The sequence below is a fragment of the Manacus candei genome, unplaced genomic scaffold (assembly GCF_025592945.1).
Source record: "Manacus candei isolate 608988 ecotype Guabito, Panama unplaced genomic scaffold, ASM2559294v1 h1tg000151l, whole genome shotgun sequence".
Lineage (NCBI taxonomy): Eukaryota > Metazoa > Chordata > Aves > Passeriformes > Pipridae > Manacus > Manacus candei.
The window spans coordinates 119610-127012 of record NW_026138199.1 but is presented as its reverse complement, the minus strand read 5'-3'; positions in this window follow the sequence as shown (position 1 = coordinate 127012).

The window sequence follows — 7403 nt, the reverse complement described above, 5'->3', positions numbered from 1 at the left end:
TAACCCTAACCCTAACCAAGAGACTGCAAGCTACGCGCAAACCTTTTTCCCTAACCCTAACCTTAAAAGTGAGAATGCAAGCTATGCGAAACCCTTTTCCCTAACCCTAACCCTAAAAACGAGACTGCAAGTTATGCGCAAACCCTCTTCCCTAACCCTAACCTTAAAAAAGAGACTGCAAACTATGCGCAAACCCAATTCCCTGACCGTAATCCTAAAAAAGCGAATGCAAGCTATGTGCAAACCCTGTTCCCTAACCTTAACCTTAAAAAAGAGACTGCAAGCTATGCACAAAACCAGTTCCCTAACCCTAACTTTAAAAAAGAGACTGCAAGCTACTAGGGTTAGGGTTAGGGTTAGGGTAAGGGTTAGGGTTGGGGTTAGGGTTTAGGGTTAGGGTTAGGGTTAGGGTTAGGGTTAGGATTCGGGTTAGGGTTAAGGTTAGGGTTAGGGTAAGGGTTAGGGGTTAGGGTTGGGGTTAGGGTTAGGGTTAGTCAGAATCTGTCTCAATGCACGATCTAACTATCGCGGGTTTACCCCATTCCAGGAACGCAGTGGTGTCCAGTAAACCCCTCTCGGTCTATAAGCCCGATTCAGTGCCCACCGCTGTCAGAATCTTTTGGTTTTTCTCTTGGGTCTCTGCTTTTGCTGTTGCTGTTCTGTTGCGTGTCTGGCAGAGTACCCACCGCCGTCCGGTATGTACTCTGCTTCTATAGAGCACTGACCCCGCCCACTGGGTGGAGTCAAGAGGTGGAGTCGGTGTTGATTGTTCTGTGTCACTGGCTCCGCCTACTGGGCGGAGTCAGTGCTGATTGGTGTTACAACCCGCCCCAGGAAAAGGGGAGAGGGGGTAACTCAGGTTTTTATTAATAATTCCCTTGGGGTGGATTAAAGTGAAACGACACTAAATAATCGGTGTCTGAAAACATATACTGGCAAGGTTTATTTTAACAATTCTGTATCAACAGGCATGCTAGCAGTTTGGGTGCTGTCATACCACCATGTGACACAGAGATAACCTTTGGGGGGGGGAAAGAAAATGCATAGGGGGGAGAAAGGCAGGATAAGAGCAAGGGAGAGTAAGAGAAAGAAAAACTGAGAGTGGACAGATGTATATAGTCACCGCCCACGGGGTCCAACAATGCTTCCATGTCTGTCAGTTGAAGTGGTGGCCTTGATCTGCCGGGGGTGAAGTAGGGAAGTCCCCATACTCCAAGAAGTTATGAGTTATAGCCATGATTAGTGTCGCGGACCATGCCTCGAGCCTCCAACATCTCGAGGGTTGCAGTCTCTCTTCTAAGGTTAGGGAACAGGCTTTGGGCATAGCTTGCAGTTACTGTGTGGACCAGTTGTCAGAGACTGAAATGGTTAATGATTTATGCATTCTAGGAGACTTTTCAGGCTTTTGACTTGCATGATACCTCTGATGAGCAGTCGGGCCCCTCCCTCCCTCCAGTGCTGACGGTGTGAAGCCCTGAAAAGGCAAGAGCTGAGCTTACAGGCTTTTGACTGTTGATATATCTGATGAGGAATCAGGCCCCTCCCTCCCTCTGCTATGAGATGTTAGGGTTAGGGTTAGGGTTAAGGTTAGCAAGGGTTAGGGTTTAGGTTTTAGGGTTTACGGTTTGGGGTTTAAGGTAGAGTTAAACCATCAGTTTTGGGGTATGGGACCGATAGCTTAATTAGCTGACCTTACTAGAAAATAATATAGAGGGAGTATAGAGGATTTTGATTCCTTTAGTGTAGGTTCGATTCCTACTTTTCTAAAATTAGGAAATGAGAGGATTGGTATACCTCTATGTTTACTTTATCATAGTAACCCTTTTGGATTCAGGCACATTTCCTTGAGTGTCTTAGGTAGGGGGGTAGGCGTGCATAGGAGATAGGAAGGCTGGTATGCCGTAGGCATATGTTAGGGGTAAGAAGTTTTTTCAAAGCAAATGTATGAGTTGATCATATCGGAATCGAGGGTAAGAGGTGTGGATTCATAAGAATCCTGCGGAAAGGAGGAGGGTTTTTGTAGCTAAAGTAGGGGGAATGAGTTCTTGAGGGAGATTAAGTGAGCTGGGGTTTAGGAATAGAATGGTTGTGAGTGCATTTATTAGTATAATATTAGCATATTCGGCAAGAAAAAACAAGGTGAATGGCCCTGCAGCATATTCTACGTTGAACCCTGAGACTAGTTCAGATTCTCCTTCTGTCAGGTCAAATGGAGCACGGTTTGTTTCGGCAAGAGTGGAGATATATCATTATTGCTAAGGGCCAGGAGGAGAAAATGAGGTAGAGAGGTTCTTGAGTTGTAGCTAGGGTATTGAGGGTGTAGTTACCAGTAAGGATAATTACGGATAGGAGAATAATGGCTAGGGTAACTTCGTAAGAGATAGTTTGTGCGACTGCTCGGAGGGCGCCGATTAAGGCATATTTTGAGTTAGAGGCTCACCCTGATCATAGAATTGAGTAGACTGCCAAGCTAGATAGAGCTAGAAGGAAGAGTATGCCAAGGTTTAGGTCAGTAAGGGGAAAGGGTAGGGGAAGCAGTGTTCAGATTGTAATTGCTAGGAGAAGGGCTAAGATAGGAGTAGATATAAATAAGTAAGGGGATGAAGTTGATGGACGAATTGGTTCTTTAATGAATAGCTTTACTCCATCTGCTATAGGTTGTAAGAGGCCAAATGGTCCTACAATATTAGGCCCTTTTCGGGCTTGCATATAACTTAGAATCTTATGTTCAACTAGGGTAAGAAATGCTACGGCGATGAGGATGGAGAGAGCATAGGATATTGATATAATAAAGTAAGTGAGGGTTAAGTGAATTGTCATGTGGTTTGTGTTGGAGCTAGGGAGAGGATTTGAACCTCTGGGTAAAGGGCTTAAGCCTTCTGCATTTGCCAAGCTCTGCCACGCTAGCGGTCCTTTTCTAGGAGGGGGTTATGGTGGAGCTCTTAGTAATTTAGTTGGGTTCATTACTGGGTGCGAAGGCGTGCTTGTGGCATAGGCCTTACTTCTTCGATCCTTTCGTACTAGAAGGAGTTGGAACATAGATAGAAACCGACCTGGATTACTCCGGTCTGAACTCAGATCACGTAGGACTGTTAATTGTTGAACAAACGAACCCTTGGTAGCGGTTGCACCACTAGGATGTCCTGATCCAACATCGAGGTCGTAAACCTCCTTGTCGATGTGGGCTCTTGAAGGAGATTGCGCTGTTATCCCTGGGGTAGCTAGGTTCATTAATCAATTATATTGGGTCTGGTTACTATTAGCACGTTGATGGGTAGTTCTTGGTTAAGATGGATTGTCTGATATTTGGAGGTTAAGTTTGTCTCCAAGGTCGCCCCAACCAAAAAATGCACACCAGTAAAATCCTGGTGGAGTAGGCCCTGTGGGTGAGTATTGTTTATGGGAGTGGTAGTAGATTTTAAAGTTCCACAGGGTCTTCTTGTCTTATGGGGTTATTCCTGCTTTTGCACGGGAAGATCAATTTCACTGATTATCTGTAGGAGACAGCTAAGACCTCGTTAAGCCATTCATACAAGTCCCGATTTATGGGACAATTGATTGCGCTACCTTTGCACGGTTAGGATACCGCGGCCGTTGAACGAATTGTCACTGGGCAGGCTTCACCTTTAATACTTGGTTTGCTAAAGGCTATGTTTTTGGTAAACAGTCGGGTCTTGGATTTGCCTAGTTCCTTTTACAGATTTTAATCGTCTTTGGGGGCGCTCCATAGGTAGGTTAACAGAGTTTTGGGTATAAGGTCTTGTTAAGGTTAAAAAATATCCTGTGGATTATTAATAATGTTGTAATGTAAGCTTGCGCCATAGAGGGGATCCCTAGTTACTTATTTTAGCATAAATTCTCTTATTTAATATAAGTTGGCCTATTGGGGAAGAGGGAGTCATGAGGAAGTTTAGATTTTTTTAGGTGAGGAACTTTGAGGCATTCTTTAATGGTGGCTGCTTGAAGGCCCACAATTAAGCTGTAATTAAATTTATCCACTAGGGGAGAGTGTATTCTTTTTTAAAGGAGCTGTACCTCCTTTAAATAGCCCTTAATTCGCTTCATGTGGGTTGAGTGTAGTCCTGGGAGGTGAATTAAGAGGGAACTAAGATTCATTTCATAGGCAACCAGCTATCACCCAGCTCGACTGGCTTTTCACCACTACTAATGAGTCTTCCCACTCTTTTGCAACAGAGACGGGTTTGCTCAGTAGATAGCTGCTCGTAAGTAGCTCGCTTGGGTTTCGGGGAAGCAAGCTTAAATTGGCGTTTTGCTTGGGTAGTTCTCGCTAAATCATGATGCAAAAGGTACAAGGGTTGGTCTTTGCTATTTATTGCTTGGTTTGTCATTACTATTTCATTCTTCCCTTACGGTACATGATCTCTATTGTGTCTTGAGTTTACCTTTCTATGACCTATACTAGGTTGAGTGAGAGAATGTTTTGATTTAATGGATAGTATTAACTTAGTTTATATGTAATCTGGTAGAAGAGCTAGAGTTAGGCTTCAAGGTGATCTGATCTGGAACAGATATCTTTCAGGTGTAAGTTGAATGCTTTAGTTATAGCTACGTCTTGGTAGACTAAGTGCACCTTCCGGTACACTTCCCTTGTTACGACTTGCCTCATCTCTAGCTTAGGGGTTTATTATAAATAAAATTAATCATAGCTTGTGAGGAGGGTGACGGGCGGTATGTACGTGCTTCAGAACCAGCTTAAAGGAGGCATTATTATCCTGCTTTACTGCTAAATCCGCCTTTTAGGAGTGATTTCACACTCCTTGTCCTGAGGTATTCTGTGCTAGAAAATGTAGCCCATTTCTACCATCTCATGAGCTATACCTTGACCTGTCTTATTAGTGGGATGTTGCTGTTGTGCCCACTGTTAAACCCTCAGTTTAGGGGTGGGCTGACGACGGCGGTATATAGGCTGATTTGGCAAGGGATGGTTGGGTGTATCGTGGGTTATCGGTTATAGAACAGGTTCCTCTAGGTGGGTTTGGAACACCGCCAAGTCCTTAGAGTTTTAAGCGTTTGTGTTCGTAGTTCTCAGGCGGATGCTTAAGTGGTGAAAGCATCGGGATTTAGGGCCAGGCATAGTGGGGTATCTAATCCCAGTTTGTGTCCTGGCTTTCGTGGAGTTTTGTTGATCATGAAGCTAAGATCATTTCTATGGGAGTATTGGATGCATCTTGTGCTTATAACAGCTTGGTTACATTTCAGTCTTAGTTGAAGTGATAATGAAAAACCACTCTTTACGCCGTATAAAGTTAATTTGGGTTTCTTGTGTGACCGCGGTGGCTGGCACAAGATTTACCAAGCCTGGTAAGTTGCTTTAACTAAGTCAAGTTTACACTTATTGCTTAATATTAATCACTGCTGAAAACCCGTGGGGGTGTGGCTAGGCAAGGCGTTTTGGGCTACAATTGGAGTGGTGTGCCTGATGCCTGCTCCTGCTGTCTTTTTAAGGTGCTGAGGGCATTTTCACTGGGATGCGGATACTTGCATGTATGTATTTGGCAAGAACTAACTGTAAGGTTAGGACTAAGTCTTTTTTGTCCTTGGGTATGTGTAATAGCCGTCTTAACATCTTCAGTGTTATGCTTTATTGTAAGCTACAAGGACTAAGGCTGTTATAGGCATAGTGATTATTATTGGGGCTTGTTTTAGTTGTAGTAATAGTTGCTATTGATTTAGGATTTGTTTAGTGGTTGGAGAAGTAGTTCTAGTGGATAACAAAAATGTGTTGTTGAGAAGTTAGAAGAGTAGAAAGGGGCAGGATTGTAGTGTTGTGGGCGGGTTTGTTAAGGTTTTATGTTCTTGTAGTTGAAATTACAACGATGGTTTTTCAGGTCAAAGGTCTTGGATAGAGACCAAGTAGGAATTGTTATGACGTACTTTATACTATTTTTAAGTGTTAGTTTTATTTTGGGAGGACTAGCAGTTGCTTCCAATCCTTCTCCATACTATGCAGTAGTGGGGTTAGTGTTGGCGTCTATTGTAGGGTGTGGATGGTTAATGAGTTTGGGGGTGTCTTTTGTATCACTAGTGTTATTTCTGGTATATTTAGGTGGGATGTTAGTGGTTTTTGTGTATTCGGTTTCACTGGCAGCAGATCCATTTCCTGAGACCTGAGGGGACTGGCAGGTTGTTGGGTATGGTGCTGGGTTAGTTTTAGTGTTGGGGGGTGGGGTGTTTATTATAGGGCTATCTGAGTTAGAGTGGTTAGGGATAAACACGGTGGATAGTGGGGGTGTTTTATCTATTTGGTTGGATTTTGAGGGAGTGGCTATGTTTTATTCTTGGGGGGTGGGACAATTTTTAATTGCGGGCTGGGGTCTGTTGCTGACGTTGTTTGTTGTGCTAGAACTTGTCCGAGGGTTGTCTCGTGGGGCAATTCGGGCGGTTTAAGGAGGTGTGGTTCAGAGAATAGTTTAATGAAAATGCCAGCTTTGGGAGTTGGTGATAAAGGTTTGATTCCTTTTTTTCTGAAGGGTTGGAAAAAAGTTTGGGACCAACTGTTCAAGGTGTATGTGGGTGGAATATTAGTTAGAGTAGTGGGGGCGATTAATTGGGGAGGTAAGAGGGTGAAAGGAAATGATGGGGTAGATTAAAGTGTAAACAAAGAAATGAACAAATGAATGATGAAAGGAAATGATGGGGTAGATTAAAGTGTAAACAAAGAAATGAACAAATGAATGATGAAAGGAAATGATGGGGTAGATTAAAGTGTAAACAAACAAATGAACAAATGAATGATGAAAGGAAATGATGGGGTAGATTAAAGTGTAAACAAAGAAATGAACAAATGAATGATGAAAGGAAATGATGGGGTAGATTAAAGTATAAACAAACAAATGAACAAATGAATGATGAAAGGAAATGATGGGGTAGATTAAAGTGTGTTAAAAAAATTTAACAAATTGATGATGCAAATGTCTGAATTGGAAAATTAGGGGAATGGAAAGTTTGTAAAATTTGAAATTTTTGTTAAAAAATTTAAAACCAAAAATTAATGATGAATAGAGGGAAAGTCCCTAGATCATTGCAAAAAATGACAAAATTTTTGTAATTTTTTGTGAAATTGACGACAAAAAATATGTCTGGCGTGCATTAATTAAATTGCAACTTGATGAGAGACGTAATGGAAAAACCAAGCCAACAGCACGTGACAGTGCATCGGTGCAACAGTATGAGACCGAATAACACTTGAAACCATATCATTAATTTTCACGCGAAAGTGAGAAAACCGCTCGCCGACCATAAGGGGTACATGTCAACCATATATGGGAGCCCCCTGGCGGAGCACTCTGAAGGGCTTATTGAGATCTACCCCAAAAAAAAACCCCAAAAGTTTAGAAGAGAGAAAATGCCGAGATCACGAGGTCCAGGTTGGCCAAGCATCC